Genomic DNA, 27,215 nt, shown 5'->3' with positions numbered 1-27,215 from the left:
CAGTGGCAGAGGTGTGGTAGGCATCATTTTTCATTAGAATTAAGTTTAGTTTTCCATCTTTGCTTTTTCAAGTTTACTATGGTAGAATTATAAAACAAAAAACTTTTGCACAGATGTTAATACAACTATGATCTCAGAACACCAGAGCACATCTTAAAGAAACAACAAAACTACTGATTTCAATTTACAACGTGTTTTTAGCTCCCAGAGTCCCTAAGTTGTAAGCAAAGTGATTTTATATATATACACACACAACCCTCCTTATTAGAAAATATATTCACTTTCACTCATCCTCCATGGCAAACAGGCTGTGGTGTCCTATTTAAAGAACACTAATTTTGGCAAATGTACCACCCAAAGAGTCGCCATTTCAGAGCCATGCCCCATGTGAAGGACAGTGTGATAGCTGCTCGGTGAAGTATGAAGCTGCTGTGCAAAGCAGCATGATAGTGTTTCAATCTCAGGAGGATAACAAAAACAAAAGAGAACTGGAGCAGGTGAAAATTACATTGGCCAAAAAAAGGAGTATGTGTTGGGTGTTCATTAGTAATTGATTTACATTAATATAATTCACAGTCCTTCCAAGTAAGTACAGAAAAGAGAAGTACCACCCCTCCCTTCTCTTGCTTATTGCTCAAAACCCTACTATAATCCCGTCTCAGATAAGCCAAAGAATCCAACTTTATTTTCAGTCACCCAACACCTTCCCCTTGGTACATACTTTAAGAGTACCAATCAGATCTTGGTGACCATGAAGGAAACTGAGACAAAAGGAATAATTTCCTGGTGTCTCACAATGTAGGTCTGTTCCCTAGCTGTGGACTACCCTTTGTTTCTGCTTTCACCTGCAACATATGAAATCTTTTCATCTATTCCCTCCACACATGGCTCCAAGGGTATAGCATCCTCTCTCACACTCAGGACACACAGACATTCCTTCCACAAAACATCCCTAGAGGCACTTCCATAAGAATCTGGGAGCAAAAAGGATCAGAATTATAACCCTATGCACACACACTCTTTGTTTTTAGAGCACATCACCTTCTCAGCATACCCATTTACAGAAACTATGAAGACAATCTGGTCAGCTATGGTTAATGGTTCAACCATAGTGATGCAAGTGCCAATGAGAGAATGAAAGACAGCAATACAAAACTTTTGTAACACAATTGCAAGGAAACAATGTACTAGTGTACTGGTAGTTCACTGGCAGCTTACATACAATAGCTCTGCTTTTATATAATAGCCCAGCCATCACTAACAGAAAAATTTGTACAAGACTCTTGAATTGAAAAAAACATAATTTTACCTAACACTATCAAAACCAGGAAATTCTAGCTCTTTTTTACTCACACAAAATCATCCTTAGATAAGAAGCACTGCAGCTTTTATATGATCTTTCAGCAAAAAGCTATATTGAAGTTAAAAAAAATCATTGTGGACATAAAATACAAGTTGGTTGTTTGGACTCCACAATTATTTGTCACAAAGACACATTAGCTACAAATACTCAACATGCAAAAAGGCATAGACATATAGTCTATAGTCCTGAGATTTAGGAATGACTTTCACTTTCCCAAAAACTTAAAAAGAGCAGTTACAAGCACTGTGCATGCTATGTTCCCTTTACCACCAGGGATTGCTTCTCTTGTAATCACAACTTGGGTACAGAGACAAAAGTCTGAACTCTACAGCAGCTGTGGAAGCAGATGGATACTAGTAGGTAATCAACTGGCATGAGTACAGTCACTTTACCTAGAAGAAGCTTCTAACACTCAAATTAAAAGTGCAACTAGCATTCGTCTAATGCAGACCAAACAGGACTGTTGTAAACCAATCCCTTGGGTTTCCATAGCATCCTGAAGCTGACACTAGAACCAATTAAAGTTTTCAGATAAATGAAAAATTCCTTTAGATTCTCTCCCAGGCCTTAACCCTACACGAGCACAAAGTTAATCATGGAATTAGGGCAAACATGAAAAACATCTTTAGCCAAGCACAAGTATTTCAAAGCAGTATATTCCAGATGGGAATGGGAAATGGGTTTTTCTCTGCTATCTGAATATGTCCTAAATACTGTGCTGCACTGTGGGCTGGCTTCACATGGAGGAGCATCAGGAATGCAAGTTTTCAGCAGAACTCATGTTCAAGTAAGTCCTTAGCAAAAACAAAATTTAAAAGTTATTTTAAAAACTTGATAGAAATTGCATTCTTCACAAATAAGAATGAATGAGTGTGAAATATATTAGAAGCTGCTTTTTAAATGCCAGATGAAGTTGGTGTAGACTTGAATGAAGCCATCATGTTATTAGATCCTCAGGGAAGTTTTGACAGCTTTTTTCCTTGCTTCCTTCAGCTTTGCAATTGACTGAACTGCTGAGAAGTACCACGTAATGTAATATGGTGCATTAGAGCAATAGAGGTGTATTAAAGGTATTAAGGAAGCAATAAACTGAAAATTTCAAACTAATGTCCAGATATTTTTCTACATTGCCATTCATAGGATAGTGTATGTTATTACACATCATTTCATCAACAGCATCACTAAGCACAGGTAATCTTCCCCTCCACTGAGAAACTAACACAAGTCAGTGCAAGCACAGAGGAATCAATTTGCCACTTTTATATTCTGTGCAAATATATTACCCAAGTAGAACATCTTAGAACATTTCTAGATCATCGGAAAATCTAAGGTCACAGAATGGTACAAGTCAAAAGACAAGTTAAAAATCATAAAGTAATAGTTGAGACTGAATTAAAATATGACTGGTACCTCAAATAAAAGTTTACCCAGCCAAAACTTAGGTTGATGAAGGTGAGATATGAAACGACAGAATGGTGATAAATCAGATAAAATGTTGCTCCCAGCTATTAAAACCAATTATCTTTGTTATCTCCCAGCAAAGAGAATTAAAACCAACTGATTTTCACTGCCAAACACAAAGACCTTCACGGATGCCTGCAGTGTAGTGTTTGCATTAAACTTACTTTAGTTAAGTTAAACCAAGCATTCTATTTCCTCATCACACTAGAGCGTCTCCTTGAAATAGGGAACAAGGGAAGACTTGTAAAGTTCTAAAAACTGCCAGTAACATGAACAGCTCATTTACAATTTTTGTTTAAATGTAACTAGAACTTATAAAAACAATCAGAAAAAGTAAATTACCAACTTTTAGGCAGAATGGGCAGACTGTATTTAACCAATTTACACTAAAAAAGAACTGAAATGATGCTGTTAAAGTGTCCATTGAAGAAATTATTTATGCTAGAGTGACACTTAGCTGCTCACTACACAGACAGGACTTCTACTATGTTTATTCTAATTTACAATATCCATCTTGTGTGTATGCCCATATGTACCAGGAGGTCCTATTACCTCTGTAGTTTGGGTGTGAAGAACATTTACCTTCATAATGAACTCTCAGGCACCCCTCTGCTTACAAATGTTGCAGACCTTCCACAACATAAAGCCAGTATAATTTAATAGCAATATATATTTTTATATCTATTTATAATATACAAAATTATGTTCCTGCATTTGTAGTGGTGGAAGTAATCTGCACGCCATGCTGCCTAGCTGCTCATTTCCACCAGCACACAAAATTTAAATGGTGCTGTCCATGTGCCTCTTCAGAGAAAAAGGTAAATAAAAACATGGCCACACAAAGGATTATTTCCCACTTCTAAATGACATACAGGAAGAAGGTATTTAAACAGCTCTCTAACATAAAGCAGTTGACAGTCTTTATGACAGAAGCATCAAAATTTAGCAAGCAGTGGAATCCACCTGCTCAGTTTTGGGTTAAATGCTGCAAAGCTGAATAGATTAATCTTAAAGAGTTCCAGCATTGCTTGTTAAGAACGGACTCAAGTTCTTGGCCAGCTTTCAAAGCTGTCAGTCAACACAGGAGGATGGAGGCACAATCCTGGGAGACCTGGACAACCTTCTAGAGGAGAGCAGGAGAAACAGGATGAGGTTCAATAGTACAAGCAACCTAGTTACAGCACTGGGAGACTAGAAAAAATAAATTGGGCAGAAGCCAGGAGCTCAAACTGATTTAAGGATCAGTCTGGATCAGCATATTCCTTTATGAAAGGATGTCCAGAAAATGCTAGTTGTCATCAGCAAAAACATAAACATTGTCCCAGGATGCACCAACTAAGTTATTTCCAATTCTTCTTAGTCCTGAACAAAGTACACCAGTAATTTCCTCAAATACTAGACTTTTTTTTTTTCCTCATCGTCTGATCACCATCAAAGAGATCCTGAACTTGAACACAGTAGGAAAATTATTTGCTAACCCACCTGCTTCTGTTACTAGTCACATATAATTATACTCGAAGACCATGATTGATGCAGATATTCCAGTACACAGTATTATGCTATGAACTGTGTTCTCAATTGTTATTTGATGAAGAAAAAATACAGATGAACAATTTGTGATCAAAAAATAAAAAGTCCATTTGTGTGAATATTTAAAGTTTACAGACTTTCAATTTCGAGATTTTCCATGCTTGATAAGCATTATTTGTTTTGTGAATCTCAGCTGCTAGAATGTTTAAGGAACATAAAAAAATAAGACATAATTTAAACACACAAATAATATTCACTAAAACCACTTTTTTAAAGATATTTCTTCTCAACTTCCTACAGGTGTCTATCATTGATTATACTCTATTTTCTCCCTTTATTTCACATGGCTACCTGATCTCCTTATAAACACTGCTATTTCTCTTCTAATCTCGTCTGCTGTGACCCCTTTCTCCTTCTCCATGCAAAATTTTATCTATGTCTAAATACTTACATTTCAAAAACTATAATTTCTCTTATTTGAGTATTTTATTCTGTAACCTGCTTTACTGACAATAACTTAATTTTTAAACATTCTATACTGAACACATATTTGACCTTATGTCCAATTTGTACCTTGTCTGGCTTCAAAACTTCCCTCACTGCTTCAGAGAGGAAGTCTCAATGCCAGCATGATAAGGATGTCATTAAATTACAAAAGCATGAAATTAGAAAGTATCTGTAGAAACTAACATTACAGAGGTGGAAAATTCATTTTAAACTTGCTGGTGTTTTTGACCCAGAAATTCCCCTGGCTTCTTAATTTTAAGGAAACTATAAAAAGTGAGATTATGCTTCTCTTTAATGCTATGAAATAGCTTAAATGACTTCTTATACCAAGATTCATTTCTAACTCATAGTTCATCTATAGGATTAACCCACTTTAAAACCACAGATTTCACATTCTTGAATCATTTTCTTTATAGTATCACAGAATAGGAAGGTTGGAAGGGACCGCAGTGGGTCATCTGGTCCAACTTCTCTGCTCAGGCAGCTCATCAACATGAGTATCTTCAAGTGAGGGAGACTCTACACCACCTCTGGTCACTCACACAGTAAAGAAGTTCTTCCTCGTGTTCAGATGGAACTGTCTGTGCATAAGTTTCTGCCCATTGCCTCTTGTCCTATGGTTCAGCACCACTACATAGAGCCTGGCTGCACTCTCTTGGCAACCACCCTTCAGATACTGACAGACATTGATGAGGTCCCATCTCAGCTGTCTCTTTTTGAGGCTGAACAGGCCAGTTCCATCAGCTTATTCTTACAAGATAAATGCTTCAGTCCCTTCACCATCTTTACTGATTTACCTGTAGTGAATCCATGCTGACTACTCCTGACAGTCCTTGTCCTCCATGTGGGTGGAGATGGCCCTCAGGATGAGTTGTTCCATCACGTCATCAGAGTCTGAGATGGGGCTGGCTGGCCAGTAGTTCCTTGGATCCCCTTTCTTGCCCTCTTGGAAGCCTGGGGCGACATTTGTTTCCTTCTAGTCCTCAGGCACCTTTCCTCATCAGCAAGACCATTCAAAGACAATCAAGAGCAGTCTAGTGATGCTGTCCATCTCTCTCAGCACTCACAGATGCATACCATCAGGGCCTATGGACTTGTGGATGTCAAGGCTTCACCACTCGGTGTTCTCTAACCCAATCCTCCTTGACTAAGGGAAAATCCTTCTTACAACATGACTTCATCCTGGTCTCCTGAGTCGGAGATTCTAGAGGGCTGGTCTTGCCAGTGAAGGCCCCTGGAAAGGTGGCATTCTGTAACTCAGCCTTCTCTGTGCCCTCTGTTACCAGGGTCCCCCATCCATTTAGTAACAGGCCCACATTAGCCTTACTTTTCCTTTTATTATTAATGTATTTGAAGAAGTCCTTTTTGCTTTCCCTAACATCCTCAGCCAGATTTAATTTCAAATGGGCCTTGACCTTGTCTCATTTCTGCTTTGACAATCTCTCTATATTCATTCAAGCAGCCTGACCATTCTGCTTCCATCGCTTGTGTGTTCCCTGCTTAGGCTCAAGCCTAAACTCAATGAGTTGAGTAACAGGAGTTCTTTATCCATACAGATCTCTCGCTGCCTATGCCCAAATTTGCTCATTGGGATGCATCATTCTTGAGCCTAGAGGAAGCGACCTTTGAATATCAACCAACTCTGCTGGACTCCTCTTTCCCGCAGGGCCTGTTCCCATGGGGTTCTTCCAAGAATATCCCTTAAGAGGACAAAATTTTCTCTCCTGAAGCCCATGTTTGTGATCTTACTTTCTACCCTACTTGCTCTTTTGCTCATGCTAAACTTCACAATTTCATGGTCAAAGCCCAATATTTTGCTTTAATACCCAAATATCTCCTAAGTTTAAGAATAAGCACTATTGTAAGTGGGTGACACTGCTAAATTACTGCCATTCACCTATTGTGTGATTTTGAATTAGAAGGAAGTAATTTGGTTGTATTTGCTTATTTTGTTACTCAGTAGCTCTGTATTTTGCTAACAACTTGAACCTCCTGCACATTTAAGTGCTTTTGTTTCATTCTGTAAGGAAATTATTGATGTTTTTCAATTAAAGTGTAAGCCCAGAAGGAACTGATGTCCGACTGATACCTGGGGTCAGCAGCCTTGTTTGCCCGAATAAACAGACATTAAGAACAGAACATCCATGTAAATGAGCCACCAGAGGGAGCTCATCTAGCCTGATGAGTATAATAGAACTATATTGACACTGGCAAAAGTTAATTAAACATTTTTACAGGGGTCACTGAGTTCAAAACAAAGCACAATCCCTGGCTGAAATTCTACATGCCTGAGAAGATAATGAAATCAGAAAAAAGTTATTTCTTTAACAAACATGGACTGTATTTCAGATTAAACGAAGATAATTAAGTTTAGGAATCTGTGATACAGCATTCTTCTAAACAAGCACAAGACTTCTTCATCCGTCTTTGTTTTATCCAGATAAGAATTAAACTACAAGACAAACTACATTAAACTGCAAGACAAAAAAAATGGGATTAATTTTGTAATTTAATCTTAAAATTGTAAAAGTATACCAAAAGCAGAATCACATAACTAGTTCAAAGATATTAATTTCTAAACAAATAGAGTTTGGCATTATGATGCTTACGTACTTCTGCAATCAATTATTACACTTTTATGGACACTGCCATACCAACTTAGGAGTTTATTATCACAATACAGCTTTCTCATTTTAAATTGTAGCAGTTCAGAAAACAAATCCCTTGAGTTCCTGTTCTGAAGGATCCCCTGATTACTTTCAAAGTTGTGAATATTTTTTGAAAAGCAATACTGAAATAAAACTTATTGATTTTTGTGTGTTGCTTACTGACCGAGGAATCAAGAGTCTGGCAGGAGGTTATTTTGGCTGTTACTTTTCCATGGAGCTTAGCATCTAACAGTGGTAATTCAGCAGGGCACATGCAGTAGGAAAAAGACAAAATTATTTCCTAAAGGAAAAGCACCCTCCAACATAAACTCCCAGACTTATCATTGCAACTCTCCCTATGTATTTCTGAAGAATATAGATCTTAAATATTCCTTCCAAATCAACACACTTCTTCCACAGATTTAATTATATATTTGTGTTACCCCCATTACCAACTGTCTAAACACTGTAAGATTAATTTGATCATACTTCTATCTTACCTTTGCCTGCATGCTTTGCTTTGGAAGATAAAATTAAATGTAATGTGCTATTTCATTTATCTCTTCTTTCAGACTTCAATGAAAAACTGAATTTTCACCAATACCACATAAAAGTAGTACTTTATGGAGTTAACCCCCGAGCAATGTGAGGATATTGTGAAAAGCACTTGTTCTGTAATCACACTCCTACTTAATCACTGGAAGAAAATCCAGCCTAAGATGATCCTATACCAGTTACAGTTTTTTAAAGTTCCACTAAGCACTTCAGAGTGCCCACCTCCTCCACACAGCTATTTCACCTTCACTGAGCGTGATTTTTCATCATTTGCCCATAGCAATCAAAAACAATCAGGGAAAGAAGTTACAATTGCTCTCTAGTACACTTTCTGAAGTCATCTTTTCCAGGAATATTTTCAGATACAAGTAAGATTTTCTTGTTTTTCTCACTGAAAAACTGCATGTTTTTAAAAGAGTCAGAAGTGGTTATTAAGAGCCTAAATGAACAAAGGGTCAAGATCTGTCAATCTCCTGATTAAAAACAGCTAATAAATTCATTTTCAGGACTGAAATAAGATTTACTACCCATCCCCCTTGTGCTATAAACATATGCAGTTTCTTCACATCACATACTGATTAAAAGTTTACTTTGACCTGTTGAGTACTTGACCGAGTACCATTACATTATCAATTGTCACTCATGTTTTTATAGCATAACAGTTTAAGACTCTCTAGGAGTGACTTCCAAACACTAGCAACAGTTCCCAGACCATTTATACTCTGCAAAGGAAAACACAATTTTATAAAGCTCAAGTTTATGGAAGTAAGAGTCTTCATCTCCCATTCTCTGAGCAGCACAGATATCCCAGATCTGAAAGTTAGAATTACACTATAACACCTCCAAGATGTGAAACCACTCCCACCTATCTGCTTCTGGGATTTAAAAGCAACCATTAAACACACGAGCGAAATCACAGCCAGAAAACCTGCTGTGATCACATTAAAAAGCTATCCTTTTCACTCTAGTGATGAATTTAATCTACACTGAATATATTTGGAAATTTTTCTTGATTTGTCCTTTGTTTTCTTCAGAGAGAATTTAGTGAAATATGAGTCTTACCAGGAAAAAGGCACACTAGATAGCAAATATGCTTCATGACATGCTTCAATGAACTGGTTCGGATTAAAGTAAGAGAAATCTAGAAACACAAAATACTTTTGGATCAGAAACTGAGTATTTTCTGAAGTTAGCAAAATCTCCATTTCAGCCAAACATTTTTGGGGGGAGATTTCAAAAATTCCTTTAGGAAAGCTTGCAAAGATAACATTTCCATGTTTCCCAGAAGTCTCAAAGCACACTGAAAAAAAGTCTACACCTTAAAATATTCACAGAAACTATTGAGGCACTTTTTCCTAACATTATCCATTGATACACACTTTGTAGATTCTAGTATTTTAAGAAACATTTACTTATAATAATGTTCTATCTCATACATAGATTGTAGAATTTCCTCCTACTTGGCTCTTGCTCCCTCCCTCCAATATTCTTCAGCTGCCTGACAAGGTATTTTATCACCTAAATCTCATCCCACTGGACTTTTCCAGCTTAAGTAGTAAACTTAAACCAACTTAATCGAAAACCCAGAGCTTTCTTATCTCACCAAAATTCTCATTTCAGATAGAAAATGCAGTTAAAAATGACCCCTCACTGGCAGTAAGTAAAACTGAAGTGACACAAAACAGAATAAGACCTATAATAACAATACTGTAACATGCATTTACCAGAAAGACTAAAAAGCTGGTGTCTGTAAGACACAAAGCAATGAATGAAGCAGTTTTATTCTCTCCTATTACTCAGCTAAGAATGAAATGCTTCCCACAGCCCTGAGCTGTTGCAGTTCCACTAGCTTAAAAAAGATTGTGTCAACTAAGCCACAGCTATTAGTGGCACTGGGTCAAGAGTTTCATTGCATTTGTGACGCAAAGGCAAAATTTTCCCTCACTGCTGCACACTGTGCAGCCCACCCTGGATCCAATTAATAGCAGGTATAAATCCGTTTTTAGATCAAGTGCCCTACAGTTGCAATTTTTGGAACTGTTTGCTTTAGAAAAGCATTGAAATTTCCCACTGTTGCCTGAGCACAAGTCCCTGGCAGCACATGAGTAACAAAAAGCTGAGAGCTGCCCTTCTCTGAATTGCACAGCTCAGTTTACTCAAGGCAGAGGATGACTACGAGCATGACGCACGTAGGAGCACCTGCCTTCCATGCTGTCTGCTCAGCTATGGGTGCAATTTCTTCATTTAACCAAAACTCTTTTTTGTTTGTTTTTGTTTGTTTGTTTTAAGTGACTTTCCTTGTAAGCTTCTTGACAAGCAACTTTCTCTCAACCAGAAAATACGGGATAAAGGACAGAACTAAACTATACTTGAAGAAAAAGCCACTACTGTAAAACTCTATTTTCAACCCACATGTTTCTTGTACATTTAGACATTAGGCACTCCTACAGGAGAAAAATATTTCTTTATATGTGTGCCATGTCTAGAAAATTAGAAACCCAGTCTAAATAAAATTAGAACTTTCAGGCTATATTAACATAAAATTTCACTTGTTAAAAACAACAGAAAGAATAAAAAATCTCTGATTTCAAAGAATCATTGCAATCCTTCCTACCTCACACTCCTGGCAATAACAACAGTGCCCAACTTATGTCTGTAAATACCATCTGGTCAAATTATAATACCACCTTTCAAATTATTCAGAGATCACAACTCTGAAAATATCTAAGCATGGGTATTGGGGTACTTTTCTTGCAACAAAGAAAGGAGACTATTGCTATGACTTATTCTAACATCAAGTAAGTGGATAAGCTTATATAGGTGCAGCTTAACATTGCTGCAAGGTCATAAACATTCACTGTGACACTCCCACCCCATCAGATTCACTTAAATAGTATGAAATCTACAAAATTTCCACCTGCAGAAATATTGATGAAGAGGACAGGTCATGCAACTGGTAGAGATGAATGATGAAGAACAAAAGTGAATAAAGTAATGGAAGATGCACAGAGGTAGGTCAGAAACAGGAAGCAAGAGCCTGTTAAATGAAATTTTAAGGAATAAATTTCATAAATTGTAAAAGGTTGGCATTCTTATAGCATAAAATCAACCTAAATAATTCAGTTACAGGTTGTAGTTAAAATCAACTACATTGAGAATCAGAAGATATTTAGATGCTTTGTTGATAGAATTGTTTCTAGTATATATTAGCAAAATCCAAATTTAGGTCTCAGATGAGATTTAAAAGAGCTAATAAGAGAATTTTTAGTTGTTATTGGTTAAGAATACATATCTCCAGATGAATTCACATTTTCCTGCTTCAGAGTGTTCAACATCCCATCATTCCACTTAATAACAATACTTGTACTAATAGCATAGCTGTACTTAAATGCATTTCTCAAATATAACAAAATTCTTATTAATGGTGGCATCTTTGAAAATTTATTTATGTGGACTATTAAAAACATTACAATTCAGAGAAATCTCCTGGAAAAAAAATAATGGCTTCTTTTTATATATTTTTGTCTCATACTTCTGCTTATGCATAGGTCTTCTCTATTTTGTATATTTAGCTCCATGAAAATACAGTGTGATTTACTTAGGGGTGGAACAAAAAAGCAATGTAATTTAAAATAAAAGACGTTCAATCTCTTCCACAACAAAAAATCTCAGTCTATGGTCAGAAAAGAATTGCTGTGATTTTGCTTTCCCAAGAACTGAACATCAGCTTTCAATCTCTCTTTGTGAGCAGTGCAGTTACACTTTGTCAGCTCTCGGGAAATGTCTTCATTCTATCAGCTCACACAAAGACAGCTCCAGTCTGACACACCAGCACTGCCAAGGCAGTACATGCGAGGGCAGAGCCTCCACAGCCCCTCCTCAGTGCCATAGCTGGGCTCCTTCTCCACCACAGGAGAAGGCTTGGCTGTTCACCTGTGAGCACATGGAAGCCAGCCTGTTACTGAGCTGGTGGAACCAGAAGACACTCCTGATGGGAGCACCTAGGAAACCGAGGCTGCCAGGGTCACTCCAGGATCTTCCTGCCTGCTGTTGATTGAGACAAAGGGAGTCATTACAGATAATTAATCTTCTTTAACACTACTCCCACCTCTTCAACAGATCATTTCAATATGAAAGCCAAGTTTATTTCAAAATGGAAGCTGTTGCTTCTCAGGGTCTGCAGTGTCAGCATGATCCCAAGACTGTAGAAGTCCTTGTTTCCCAGCCCATGCAGCCAAAGAAGGAGTCTGAAATGCATAGGATCAGCTTCTCAAGGTTGTTTATTTTTCCTTATCTATAACATTCTTTCTCCAACCTGCTGAGCTCTATCTAGCAAGGAGGCCATGGCATTCTGTGTGCCACCTCAGCCAGTGTTTACATTTTATACTCCAACTACGTGTATTATGTTTACAATATTGGGCCAATAGCTATCATCTATGTTAGACAGTCTGCCTCTACCTTAAACCAATAGAAAAGTGTCACCATCACATGAAGGCATGGAGGACAAGAAGAAGGCGGATAGGACACGCCCAAATCCCTCCATCTTGTACCCCCTGAACCACATTCTAAAAACCCCAAAATTCTACTTGTTCACCCTGTGTTAACTATCACATTACTCAAAGCCTTGTAGCTTGTAATTCCTCATACAAAGTTGGCAGTTTTTTCCACGGGCTAAAATCGAAGCCACAGGTGTTTTTTTTACTCCATGCCAAGGTCTTCGAGCCTCGTGCCAGGGTCTCCAGACAGCCAGGGCAGCCAGAGGGATGTCCTGGACTCCAACAGTTGCTATCCTGTTTCTCTAATGGATTTACAGTGGGGAAATAGTGTATATACACAATCCTACCCTTAGCCACATAAAGTGTGTACGGTCTCCCCTCCAAAGCAACAACTCTCTTCTGCAAAGTCAGATGTCTGGACAAATTTCATGCTCTGAAATCAACACAGAAAATTAGTGCTGTCAGTGCTAACAGCCTCAGGAATTAACTTTCTGGACACTTTACCCAACCAAGTAACAAAACAAAATAAGTTTTTACTTTTGCAGGAATTCTTAAATGATTCCTGCAAAACATTTCAGGAATGGCATCTTCCAAATGAATACAACACTAATACCTATCATTCCTCTCTGACCTGTGCAGCGCCTGATGCCTCAGCAGGAAACCCACACATACAAGGAATCACACACCTCTAGTCCAGCCACATCACCAACCTCAGAACAAGCTGACTGAGACAGATTGCAGGGTGTACCTGCCAAGAAATACTAGCTGTAACTACAGTTACAACTATGTGGTTTAACTATTTAAATACTAAAAATACCACCTATCAGGACTATTTTTCCAATTTTACTGCTAATAACAAGACAATTGAACATGGAAAGGCCAAGGACTGCAGCAACACCTATGGAATGCTAGTAATGAGAGGTGGCAATAGTGCAAAAAACCCTTGTTTTCTCAAGATCTTCTACCTAGCTCTGTATGATGCAAACTATGTACACTGCTGGGCTATTCAACCAAAAAATCCCAAAAGCTACTGATAAGCTCCTAGCCAACAGGAAGCTGCAGATAGCACAAGCAGACAAGTTTTGCTTGTTTACTTACCGTTAGAATATAGACTGATTAATCACAAAAGCAGAAACACATCAGTATTCCTACTGCTTTCCTGTCTGTTTGATGTCACTCTTCAGGTTGTTTTCTGTTAAATAAACCTTCTGCCAATAGTCACAGCCACAAACCAAGAGCTGTACAAAGACGGTATCTTGAAGAGTGGGGGGTACAAAAGTCATACAAAATCTAAAACCACAAACAAGCTATCAGAGATTATTGCACAGCTGAAAGTCAATGCTCCCACAATGCACACAATTTAAAAAAGGAAATAAAAACAACCCCAGTGTTGCAGCTACACAGACCTGACATTAATGCTAAACTAGTTAATTGAGGAGCAAAAGCACCTCTTGACATTCTAACTGTTTTCTAGCTAGCAATTTCTTATGATTCATGCAGTGTAGGTTTACCTGAAATAGACTACAACAAGAAAAATAAAAGTAATTACAGAAGTATGAATTTGCCTCTCCTATTCAAGTTTAGAGGCAAGAGCTTAGATATTTTTTCCCAGGAATCAGTGAATCCTTAAACCATTCTCACATGAATCAGCCCATAAAAATAGTGATATCTTTGGTTCATTACATTAATCAATAATTTTCCTCTTTAGCTCTGTGGAAGGCACAAGAAGGCACAAGAAGGCCACAACCACGACATTCCTTCCAACTCTATCAGTAGTCTACAACAAGAGTAACCCTGTAGAATGACATTTCCTCAGACAAACACCTAAAACCTGCCTTCAGAGGAGAGAGACAACACTCAGTGACACATCAACTTCTAGGCAACATGAAGGAAAAAAATGAAAGTGGCTTCTCTACCAATGTGAGGTTTCTCAGGAGTGTTCTGCTTTCAGTGGGTCCAAAGAAGCTCCCCAGAGAGAAGTGTGCTTGTTTGGACAGTCTGGAGGTCCTCATGCCCCCCTTGCACCTCTATGACAACACAATCCTTCCACACTGTAAATTATCAGAACTGGAGTTGAACCTTTTGTCTCCTGGGAAGCTAAAACAATAATAGCACACTTCACCCAAAACTGGTGTATTTGTTAAATGGTCTGAATTAGATCATAAAGAGTTTTCTTTGTACTTTTTCTAGTATCATTATGAATCTTCCTCTGAAGATTCATAATTACACTTTTTGCAGAACAATTATTTGCAAACAGACAAAAAAAATTCACTGACTCCTAATCCCAGGTAACCTTTCCTGTCAAAGGACTAACTGTGGAGAAATATCCAATAAATGCAAGAAGCAGGTGAAGTAAAAATGTCAGGCTACACACCAATGCTCATTCCCTCCCTCCCAAGCTACTGCTGCAGCATGGCCAAGACAGTCAAGAGGAACAGATGCAAATTCAGTCTTGAGAGAGGCTGTGAAGCCAAATCTTGTTGCACTATTTGGAAGCATATACTGCACCCACACTGTGCCAAATGATGGAATCAAAACATTTATAATTTTGCCCATACATTCTCTAAACCTACACATAATTAACCAGAGATATATTAATAAGAATACATAGAACTAATGTGTATTTTCACAACATTGAAAATAAACTAAGAAGTTTCTTCTACTGAATTTGAAAAACTTTAGATCAATCAAAAATAACAATTATTGTTCAGAGATACTCACTGCTTGTATCATTCCCTTTATTCTCGCCCAATGGACCTCTATTTTTTTATTAATTGAAACAGTATCTTACCTTCTGCTCCTCAGAATTCTTTGCAATATTTTTTCTTTTGTTTGTGTCCTTTTTTTCCATCAGCTCTTTTTCAACTTTAGCACTGCTTAGGTCATGAGGACCTATAAAACTCTTAATTTTTAAGGCATCTTCCAGAATTCTCCAGCTTTCCTTACATTCAGCAGCTAATGAAGCCAGGCCTAATGGACTATGAATGCTGTCTGTGCACTTGTTAACTAGCACCATCTTGATATCTACACATGCATTGTGACCAGAGATTTAGGAATTTTATGCCTAGAGAAAATATTAACTGACAGTAATATTTTACTGACGGTAAAGAATAAAATATGTTAGTTTAGTTTCATCAGTGGTCTTTACTGTGTCAACATATTGAACTTACAGGACACTTTTCCTGACCACTACTTTCAGTGAATACTAGGTACCACATATTTTTTAAAACAAAGAAATTTCATGGAGCCTGTCCCCTTATTTCACCTTCAGCAAATCATAGTTAATAGGTCTGATTTTAACAAAGCATGAAATTACACCTCACACAGTAAATTAACAAGGAACAACAGGGACAGCTGTTGTATTTCTTCTTGTCATCAGTTCAGATATATCTATTTATATTCCTCAGTATATCCCTTATTAAAAACAAAATCTACATAACATGTAATGAAGCAAAACATGCAAGACCTTTGCAATAATTCTACTCTCCTTACTCAGCAATTCAGGTTTGTACAAATTTATGATCAGTATGCAGAAATGCACAATTAAAACTTGTATTTCTCTATACATATTTACAAAAGCTGACATGGAAACATATGCCAGGTAATTCCTGATATTAAAGTTCAAATCTAAGTTCAGTTCAGAAAGACAAGAGCAGGCATGGGGAGAGCAGTGGAAGATTCACTCCCTGGTGATCAATGAAACCTTAATTAGAGCTGTGCATGGCACTTCTTGAAAATTAATGTGCTCTTAGGGAATTGGAATTTTCTACAGCAAAAAAGTCTATGTTAGTGTTCACCAGTTTCCATAGATAGCGCTTCAATTCTTACTACAGATTTTGGTAGTTTGTTTCTGGGGTTTTTTTTTTGAAGTCTTTCCTTTTGATGCACTTGCACTGGACTCTCACCAAGATCTCCAAATAATTGACCCAGCCCTGTAGCTGTGAATCAAGAGAAGATACTCCAGAGATTTTGGATTTTTTCAGAGGGCATGAATAGGAGAAAAAGCTAAGTTCTTGAAAATCCAGAAAGGGATTTTCAAAGAAAATTAGGAACACTTGTTGCTGTGCATCAGCAAACATGCCTTTCCTAAATGGGAATAATTTACTGTGTAAAGAGAACATTTCTACTCTTAAATTTCTGTCAAGGTGAATGGCTAGCATATTAAGAACTTCTGGTTCATATCCAGAACTCCTTGTTCTTCTATAAATATATAACAGTAGACTTTGTGCTACTCCTTGTTTTACACAGAACATGTTATGATGGGTATAATTTTGATCTTTTGTAAGCACAGGACTGAAATATTATTTTAATAGTATCTAGTTGAACACAGAACAATCCAGTTGTGGTGGGGGGAAAGGTAGAAAAAGATCCTTATTTTCTTACTTGTAGCCTTTAAGTACTTAAAGGGAACTTATAAACGAGAGGGAGAGTAACTTTTTACACAAGTGGAAAATTATAAGACAAGTGGAAGGAGTTTTAAACTAAAAGAGGGGAGATTTAGATTGGATGTTAGGAAGAAATTCTTTATTTGGAGCTAGGAAGGCACTGGAACAGGCTGCACAGGGAAGTTGTGGATGCCTCATCCCTGGAGGTGTTCAAGCCCAGGCTGGATGGGGCTCTGAGAAACCTGCTCCAGTGGAAGCTCTCATGAAATGATCTTTATGGTCGCTTCCAACCCAAACTATTCTACAATGCTATGATTTGTTAGACAGCTAATATTAATAGAAATACATGGAAATTCCTTTGGGAAGAAAAATATAACTATTACAGAACTGATCATAATTCATTGCCACCAAAATCTACAAATCTCAATGAGTTATCCTGTTTGTCTATGTATCATGACAGCCAGTTTTATAACACTGATTAATTCAGAATACTCACAAGTTCATTAAATGTATAACAGAAAAGCTTCTAATCAATATAAAAATTAGCAGTATGGAATTATTTTTAGCAAAAAGACAAATAAGTTGGAACTATGCAATGGTTAAAAATGCTAGCATTCTCTGTCTTGTAGCAACTCGTACTCATAACATTATTATAATAACAACATCCTTTTCCTCCCTATGTTGTTTTTTTCTGTTTATACCAATACAATGGTTGAGTATGTGAATTATAAAGTCAATTGCAGTCTACAGTAAGAAATATTATAGAATATTGCCAGCTCTTTAAACAGACTTCAGAATTGTCTATAACTATATAGTAGTAGACAATGTTTCAAATATTTTAGATGAGGAAAAAAAAAATTTTCTTCTATTTTTTTCCTCAAATGCAGACACACTATTAAAAACAGAATGTTTGCAGGATTCCCAACAATGCATTTGTTATCTGGGAGGCTGCAAATGTACTTTACTGCTCAGTGTGCAATACAACACTCAGCGTTTGCATCCTGTCAGGGACTTTTCTCCATGTTCTCACCTATGATTTTTCCAAGTCACTTCTGTACTTTTGTCCCAACTGTTGTCTTATCTTCACTGAATATAAATATCTCTAATGGATACACACCCACCCACATGCATACATATACATGTGCACACAAAATACCAGGATTTCTCAGGGAGACACAAAGAATATAACAAGAGCAATTAAATAAAAGAGAAGACAAAATTGAAATAAATTAGTCTATTCTACCTCAATCTTTTATCTTATCATTTGTGTTCTTTTAAGGCTACTGTTATGATACTGGAAATCCACCTGACTATTGCTAAGTAATTAAACCTATCAAATAATACTGAACATCTGACTAATTCAATTATTAAGACAGCATTATCAGAGGAGCACTTTTTCTTCTCTCTTCCTTGACTAATTGTAAAGTCTCCTTGAATTGTCCTGAAATAGCCCATCTGGATTCTTTGACAAAACCAAAATAAATACTCCAATGTTGGAGTAATTTTAATGCACTTAGGATAACACAGGACAATTGCTAAAGTTGCACCAGTACTGTGTGAATATTTATATAATAAGGACAATAACATTCAGCTTCGACTTGAATTAAGACTTTAATTTCTAATAGATTTGCTTGTATTGGTAGGTACTTTACAGTTGTCTCAAGTTACATCAGAGTAGTAAAGAAATACTCAGACAAAGAAGCACATTTTGAAGAAAACCAAATAAATATCAGATTTTTCTGAAACTTCATAAGGAGTTTGGAATGTGGAGGGCCAGTGTTTACAAGTTCTTATTTGATTGAATATGTTATGTCAAACTAAACTACCTATTCTACCCACATATAGGTGTTGCTGCTGCTTTAAAATAGAGTGCTAGATAACAAAAAAAATCTGAAATTATTACTTTTAAAGAATTAAACACCTCCTATCAGTTTTGCAACATTTTCCAGTAGTGCTTTTCCCCTTATAATTTTCAAGAACTTGCTATCTAGGTGATGCGTAGTTCAACTATGATAATTACATCCAAAAGGGAAGAAATTAACATATTGCTGAAATTGTAGCTTGCAAACTCCCAATCTCCTTCAGGGTATACTTTTTTGGCATATTTACATATTTTCAAATTATATCTTTTGACAGGGACTAAGAACTTAGGTATTCTGTTCTAAGCTCTACCACCACTGACGTGAATCTGCCAAAATCAAGCCTAATGTTTTTGGTTTCTTGTGTAAAATGGATCTTTTAATATTCTTCTTGCAATTTTGCTAGGAGGCCAAGTTCATATCTCCCAATTTAAGTATTTTGATGTCAACAATTAGACTCAAGATGAAACCCACAGTTTAAATCCGTAGGTGGATTTTATTGTGAGATATATAAAAAATTAAATTAGTTCATTTTAGCTTGAAGAAAATTCTTTGCCACAAGTGACACAACTGTAAAGGGGACTATCATATCATTTAATAACTCTGAATCCCAAAGATGTCTCAATCACAGCAGGCACCCGCACATGAAATCTTTGCAAAGAGCTTTTAGTAGTAGTTTCACACTCTCATACAAGTTTGAATAATTTTTACCCTTTACTTTTAAAATAATTTCTGAAAAACAAGTAATTGCAGCTTAGCATGCATCACAGTGGATGTATAATCTGTAATGAAACAGCATGAAAATCTTGCTTGTTGGATTCTAAACCTTAACAGGTTTTAGGGAAAATGTGAGATTTAGTTATTTACTTAGAGGAAAAATGTTTGTTTGGGCTTTACTACAATACAGAGAGTGAATAACAGCACATGTTACCACATAATGCACTTGGAAAGGTTTCCTTCATAATTAAGCTGCAAGTCAAAATGCCAAAATGAAGTTGTTGTTTTTTTTTTTCCCACCACAGTATGATATGAATTAATATTTAACAACAGAAAAGAAGAACTTACAGGTAAAGCAATCTTTCAGAAAATTTCTGCTATGACAGAGCTTCATGTGACCTTTCACATTACTTCCTGGGTTCATTTCCTAGAAGAAACAGAAACACATGTGAAACCAGTTGCTGTGTTAAAATAGCATCTATTTCATTGCCTTAAAACAGGTTATGAAGCAAGGTTTGGGAAAACCTTTTAAGCTGATGTCTTCCAAAAGGCATAACCTAAAGAAAAAATTCTGGACTTGAAAGGTAGTCTTAAATAATTTTTATCAAATCCTGTACCAGATATTGATATCCATTAAACTTTCTGTAGACTCTCAGACTGATTTGAGATTAGTCCTTGACCTTCCTTAGCACAGGGAAGTCATACATGATCTTCCCTCTATTAATTACACTTGTACAATGCCTGCACATAGCCAGCTAACCCATATGGCATTAGCAGGATAACATTCAAATATACAAAGCTTAATAAAACAAAACAAAACAAAAAAAAGCCAAAACATGTAATTAGCACTCCAACAATGTTTTTTATACATATTTGCTCACAAAACAAAGACTAAATTACACAAAACACTTAACTGTAATAGTTATCTCATAAGAATAGCAAGTACAAGTCCTGCAAGGGACTCGAGCCAGTTAAAGAATGGAGGTGCACACGCAGCTGTGGTGGGTATTTGCAGCAGAAAGCTCCATCCTGGGGGGCAGTGAATCCCACAGCTGCTGCTTGGGGAGGTTTGCAGCCTGCTGGAGACTCGGGTCAGGGCATTGCAAAAGGCTGCTGCAGACTATGACCCTCTGCTGCTCTTCCATATGAGCACCGAAGATGATGCCAGAGGCAATGAAGAAAGCATCAAGCACTGATTATGCTGCTGATTATGTGGGGGATGGGGTCAAATGCATGGAGACCCCAGGCAGTTTTCTCTTCAATCCTTCCAGAAAGGCAGAAGGGTGAAAAAGGAAGCAACAGATCCCATAAGAATTTTTTGTGCAGTTGGTGTGGGCTATGGGCTTTTAGATTTTAAATGATCATGGGATGTTCTACAAGAACAGAGGATGGTTTAGCAGAGATGCTGCCTACATAGGTGGATAAAAACATTTTGCCAACAGGCAGGCCAACCCAGTAACGAGAATTCAAACCAGGAATAACAGGAGTAGGAGAGCATGACCAGCAATCAAGAGAGGAAGTAAAGAACCAGGCTGGCAAGCAGAGAGTACGGGGAAATGTCAACAGGAAGAAATTTGTAAGCAAAAATCCAGGGTTTGTTGAGGTCCCACCCCAACTGTGTACATGTAGATAGGGAAATGCCTTCCAGGCAGCAGTATAGTAAAGGTATTCTATCTTTTCTGGGAAAAAAGCATGCTTTTGTGCCTCTTCATATAGCCTGTTTGCTAATGCACACAGCAGAGAAAACAGGACAAATTAAGAGGTCTGCATGCAGTTGGAGAATTTAAACTTCACTGGGATCACAGACATGGGTAGATAGCTCATATAAACTTGAAAAGTTAAAGTTTCTGCTGGTGCTGTGCAACATAAGGAAGGCTATGAACAATGGTCTCTCCGTCGCAAGATATGAATGAAAAGATATCTCCTGATGGAAACTTGTCACAAAAGTTATGCAGAAGGCCAATACACTGAATGCTCTCTTCACTGACAAAACCATCCCTCAGCTATCACAGGTCCCTGAAACCCATAGGAAAGCCTGGAGCAAGGCAGATTTCCTCTCAGTGGAGGAGCACAGGTTAGGAAGCATTTAAACAAACTGGACACACACAGATCCATGGGCCATAATGAGATGCATTGCACATATTGAGGGTTGGCTGATGGCATTGTGAGAGCACTCAATCACTGAAAGATCAAAAAGGATAACAGATCAAGGTGAAGGGAGGAATCTGTGAAGACTGGAAGAGAATAAATATCACCTCTACTTTCAAGAAATTCAGTCCCAGCATCACCTCAACTCCTAGGAAAGGAATGGAGAAAATAAACCTGAAAGCCATTGCCAAACAGAGGAGGAATAAGAACATATTTGGACATGGCAAGCATGAATACATGGAGGAGAAATTGTGCCTGACCAACCTGATAGCCTTTCACAATGAGCAGGCTGACCCAGTGGACAAGGCCAGAACACTGAACATTGTTTATCTTGACTTTAATAATGTTTCTGTCACAGCCCTGCATTTTCTTCTCCCTGAAAAACTGATGAAATACAAAAGAGATGAATGGAGAGTAAGGCACACAGAAAAGTGACTGAACTTCTGGCCAAAAAAGGTTGTGAATTAGAAGCACCAAGTTCACCAGAGGCTAGTCATCAAAGGCACACACCAAGTGTCAATACAAAAGCCAGTACTGCTCAGCAACTCATCAATAACTTGCAAGTTGAGACACAATGCATAGAAATACTAAAAAGCTAAGAGTAGCTGATACAGAGGATTTTCCTGCCATTCAGAAAAACCTTGAGAGGCTCATGAAGTTCAATACGGGGAAAAGGTGTAGTGCTGCACTTGGCAGGAATAATCCTATGCATGTTGGCAGAAAAGGACTTGAGGGACAACAACAAGCCGGCCATGAGCCAGCAGCATGACCTCACAGCACAGAAGTTGCACAGCAACCCACGCAAGAGCATCACCCGTACAGTGAGGGAGACCATCCTTCCTCTCTGCTCAGCACTGGTGAGCCACCCTGAATGCTGTAGTGGGTGGCTCAGAACTGGGCCCAAGAAAGACAAAGTTACTGCAGCAAGGCCAGCTAAAGTTCATGGAGGCAAGAGTAAAGGATTGGAGCATGTTTTGTATGAGGAGAGGCTGTGAGAGGTGGGGACCTCAAGAAGAGAAGGCTCAGTGGGATCTGTCCTATGCTTATTCTGCCACTTGATCGGTGGTAGAATAAGGAAGGCAGAAATTCTCAGTGGTATCAAGTGAAAGGACAAGAGGAAACAGGCACAAATCAAACACAAGGGATCCCATTTAAACATGTTTTTTTCCTATGAGGGTGGTCAACCAAGCTCCCCAAGATGCATCTCCATCCTTGCAAACGTCCAAAATCCTACAGGGCACAGTCCTGGGCAATATGTGCTAGCTGACCCTGTGACCCTGCTCTGACCAAAGGGCTAGACAGTATCCAGAAATCCCTTCCAACCACAACAATTCTATGATTCTGGAAAATTATTTATTTAACTGGTCTCTGCTTAAAATAAATTGGAAAGAGGTTAAATTAATCACCCATGAAATTTCTTCTCCACAATGCATGGGGGGAAAGAAGTATAATCAACTTTATTGTGCTTTAGCTAGTGTAAAAAGGTTATAGCTAGAAATATATGCAAACTCTGACCCTAATGGATGTCAACATGTCTTTTGGGCTCCAGGATATTGATGGCAAGATTTTAAAACCATAGATTAAAAGCAACAGAAGAAATTCAGATGCTTTGATCCAATTAGTTGGATCTGCAGATATTCAAAACCCAGCTGGATGTGTTCTTGTGTTATCTGCTCTAGCTGACTCTGCCTTGGCATGGGGGTTGGACCAGATGATCTCCAGAGGTCATTTTCAACCCTAACAATTCTGTGATTCTGTCATTGTGAAAGATAAACATTTTCCCCAATAATTCCTGCTGCTAATGCTCCTAGTTTCCCATGAGAAAGCAGAACATAAATAAACACAGAACTTCAGATTAGTATTCAAATCTGATATTTAAAATGTATTAATAACCAATGCATCAAATGTATTTCCTTTCATAATGGAATGGTATACTGAAAAGCCAACAAACTGCTCTGACCACTCAAAATAGTTGGCTGACATGCACACTAAAAATGTGAATCACCTGCATGGTGTTCAGTGGAATAGAATTTCATGGCATTCTATACTAAAGGAAAACACCAACACTTATGTAAACATTAATAGGTTTATGACAGCATCTCCCAAAGAATTGTTCCACTCCTGTAGAGATATCAACCAGTGGAATAAGTTTTATAAGTCATGAAGAACAGAACCACAATTAGACTGTAGAAAATCCGAAGAAATATTTTATAATCAACATATTACTTAGAGGGAAAAAAAAAATCCTTTAGCAGTTGAAGTCATACATCTTCAAGGGATCAGATAAAGCTTTTATTTTTCCATAAGCTTTTTCTTTCTGCAAGTTTGAATTTGGGTTGTTGAAAAGAAATTACTATTAATTATATTTTAAAATTTCTAATGACTTATTTCCTTAGATAAAAAGTAAACAGCATGTGCCTATTTTATTTGTTGCCAGGCAGAACAAAGAACACAAGTTAAAGAGAAATACGGTGTATTTCTGCACACAGGTACTCATACAAAGGCATGTTATATGTACATAGTCACATGGGCATCTTTTGTGTTCACGTTACTATGGAAACAAACTTGTGTGTAATCAAACATGATTACAAATACATTCTAGCTCTTAAACAGAGTATGAGTCTTTTCATTCTTAAATCAAGGATAAAAGCTGATTTATAAGATTATAGAAGAGATGCCAGTAGTAAAGAGCATCTGAAGCTAACAAAATTATAATATCTGAAATACAAAGATTTTTCATTTCATACTGTTTGTGTACTTAAATGTAACTTCAGAGACTAGCCCAAAACAGCAGCAGATTATGACAAAGTAAGGACACTACAGATTTTGCATATACAGAAGATGTGGCAGATAAACCTGGCATTTTCTTTGATTTCTTGAAAACAAAATTTATAGGAAACTTTCACTGTGGAACTACTCATATCAAACAGCATACCCATTTAAAAAAGGGCAAATCAAAGAACTGTTATATAGATTTACGTTCCTGTTTTCCTATTTTTCTCACAGAGCATTAAACAATCTCTATTCAATACCTGTATCTGTTTTATTTATCTTGGTCCATCTGCTCTGCAAATGTTCTTGCAAAGCAGTTTCCCATGGCAACACCAAATATCACATAGACTCAGTCTTCTGTCAAAGCCCTTCTAACTGATCTACTCTTGAATTTCAAACAGCATATTTTCCTGCAGTATTTAAGTAAATAATAGATGGAGGATTTCTTCAAGAAAAAAAAAAAAAAACACATGAATGAAATAAATACCCATTAATAAGCCCCACTCTTCAAGCATTTATTTTTTTATTTTATTGTTTTGATAACTTCATATTCAAGACTACTACATTTAAATAATCTAAGACTGTGAGAACCCCGAGCTTGGTTTGGGGTCCCGTGTGGTGGTAAAGTCTCTCCTCCAACCCGTGCTTCCAAAGAAAAACTCCGCAGGCTCTTGTTGTTTGGTCTCAAGGCAGTTTATTGCAAGTTATCTACAAGATTGTCTTCTCTGCTGCGGTTAGCTCAGCAGCTTAGGCAGAGGCACACACACACCCTGACACCCTCTCTATCTGCTGTCTTCTTCTTCTCTCTCCCCGCCCAGGGCTGCTGCTATCTTTTATATGATATATTACGTGCTATATTTTTACAGTTTTCCCCCAATACCTATTACCTATATTACCAAGTGCTTTTCTACCCTAAACCAATCTGTGAGTACCAACATCACCAAGAACATGGAGGCAAGGAAGAAGGAGGAGGAAGGACAGGATCAGCCCACTTTCCTCCATCTTAGAACTTCTGACCCCCATGTACAAAGTAAAAACCCCCCTGTACAATACTAAAAAATTTCCCCTCTGTTTTGTAACTACTTTTACTATACTATCTAACACTTTGTGACTGCTTGTTCCACCTTCAAAGTTGGTAACTCATTCCATGGCTCAAACTCAAAATCACAGCTGTTTGCAGCTGCCTGCCAGGGTCTAAAATGCTTCTGACCAAGGCCTGGAACCTCTAAAAATGTCTGAGAGACATTCTGAGTTCCAACATAAGACAAGGTGAAAGATATGTTATTTAAAAATCCTATCAATCTGATGGTAGTTTTTACTTGATTAAAATTTCAAAATCTATATGTTACATGTAGCAAAACAAATTGTGCAAAAGCTTTAAAGAATAAGGAAATAATATGTTGAAACGTAAATTTTGGAATGAAAAGACCACAATGGCTGCTTACTGTGGGACAACTTCTGATAGACTTCATCACCTACAAATTATTACTAGCCAGCCCCTCTAATTTTTACATCCTCATATTTATAATGCTCAAATACATATGAGGAAAATTTTCAATACATTTTCATTCAAGTTAAACTAATAACACTGATTTCATGAAAGCAACTCCTGTTCTACCTGAGATTCTACCTTGAGAACCCATTCTCCCTAAATTAAGACATGGAAGAAACATACATTTTTTTAAGTGAAGTTATTCTGAAAAAACTCAAAGTAAGTATCAAAAAATCCCAAACTCTTCAGTAAATATCACTCTAGTCCTGAGCACACCAATTCTGCATGAAAGTGCAACACAAGCATTATTCAAGCTGTACATTAAGGAATAAATGTTCAGACTTAGGAAAAGTAGTCTACTGAATTTCAAGTCTGATATCTTTTATTTTAGATTTGTCTGACCAAAACCAAGATCAGCTAGGAACAAGCCCTATGGAGATTTGAAAAATAATCAGACCTTCTGAGCCACTTCTACACCACAACACTTTAGTTTATGGTAGTGCTTATAGCCTAGAGCTACTTGAAGAGCTACTACTATTTAGCAATCTCAGATCCATAATAAGAAACAGGATTAAATTCACACAATTTTCCATCAGCATCCCCTCGTGTCCTGGTTATGGCTGGGATAAACTTAACAGTGCCCTTAGTAGCTGGCACAGTGCTGTGTTTTGGATTCAATATGGAATAATGTTTTAACAAGCTGTTGGTTCTGGTTGCTGCTCAGCAGGGCTTACCCCAAATCAAGGACTTCTCACTGTCTTGTGCTCTGTCAGTCAGCAGGTGCACCTGAAGCTGTGAGGGAGCACAGCCAGGACAGCTGACCCCAAATGGGCAAAGGAAAATTCCACACCCCAGAATGTCACTCCAATATAACATGCCCAGTATATAAACTGGGAGAAGCTGCTGGAAGGGGCTGATCACTACTTTCAGAAGGGCTGGGAATCCATGAGCAGGGGGTGAGAAGTTGTATCATGCAATACTTGTCTTGGGGTTTATTCATACAATCAGCCTTCTCCCTCCTTCTCATTACTAATCTTATTTTTACTATTAGGATCATTATTATATTTTATTTTGTTTTAATTATTAAACCCACAAATCCTACTTTTTTTTCCTGATTCTCCTCCCCACTAGAGGGTAGAGGCAGAGAGTGGGTGAACGGCTGCCTCATAATCAGTTGCCAGCTGGGATTAAATCACCCTACTTTTCCCTGTCATTTTCTTGGGTTATTCTTGGGTTTTCCAGGCACACTCATCTGCTCACCTTGGAATTTGGCCCAAACACA

The 27,215-nt window shown here is 37.5% G+C and overlaps 1 protein-coding gene across 6 annotated transcripts in view; it reads right to left on the bottom strand.

Moving 5' to 3' along the window:
- The window catches only part of MARCHF1 (membrane associated ring-CH-type finger 1), a 268,268-nt gene that overhangs the window by 128,955 nt on the left and 112,098 nt on the right, over positions 1-27,215 (bottom strand). For all 6 annotated transcript variants that reach the window (XM_085578847.1, XM_085578849.1, XM_085578846.1 and 3 more), the window contains one exon: positions 19,870-19,948. The gene's annotated coding sequence lies outside the window, so the exon portion shown is untranslated. The remainder of the gene's footprint in view (positions 1-19,869; positions 19,949-27,215) is intronic.

Source organism: Lonchura striata, chromosome 4 (assembly GCF_050655825.1).
Source record: "Lonchura striata isolate lonStrDom1 chromosome 4, ASM5065582v1, whole genome shotgun sequence".
Classification (NCBI taxonomy): Eukaryota; Metazoa; Chordata; class Aves; order Passeriformes; family Estrildidae; genus Lonchura; species Lonchura striata.
The sequence above is the reverse complement of the archived record's forward strand: the minus strand, read 5'-3'. Positions and strand labels throughout refer to the sequence as shown.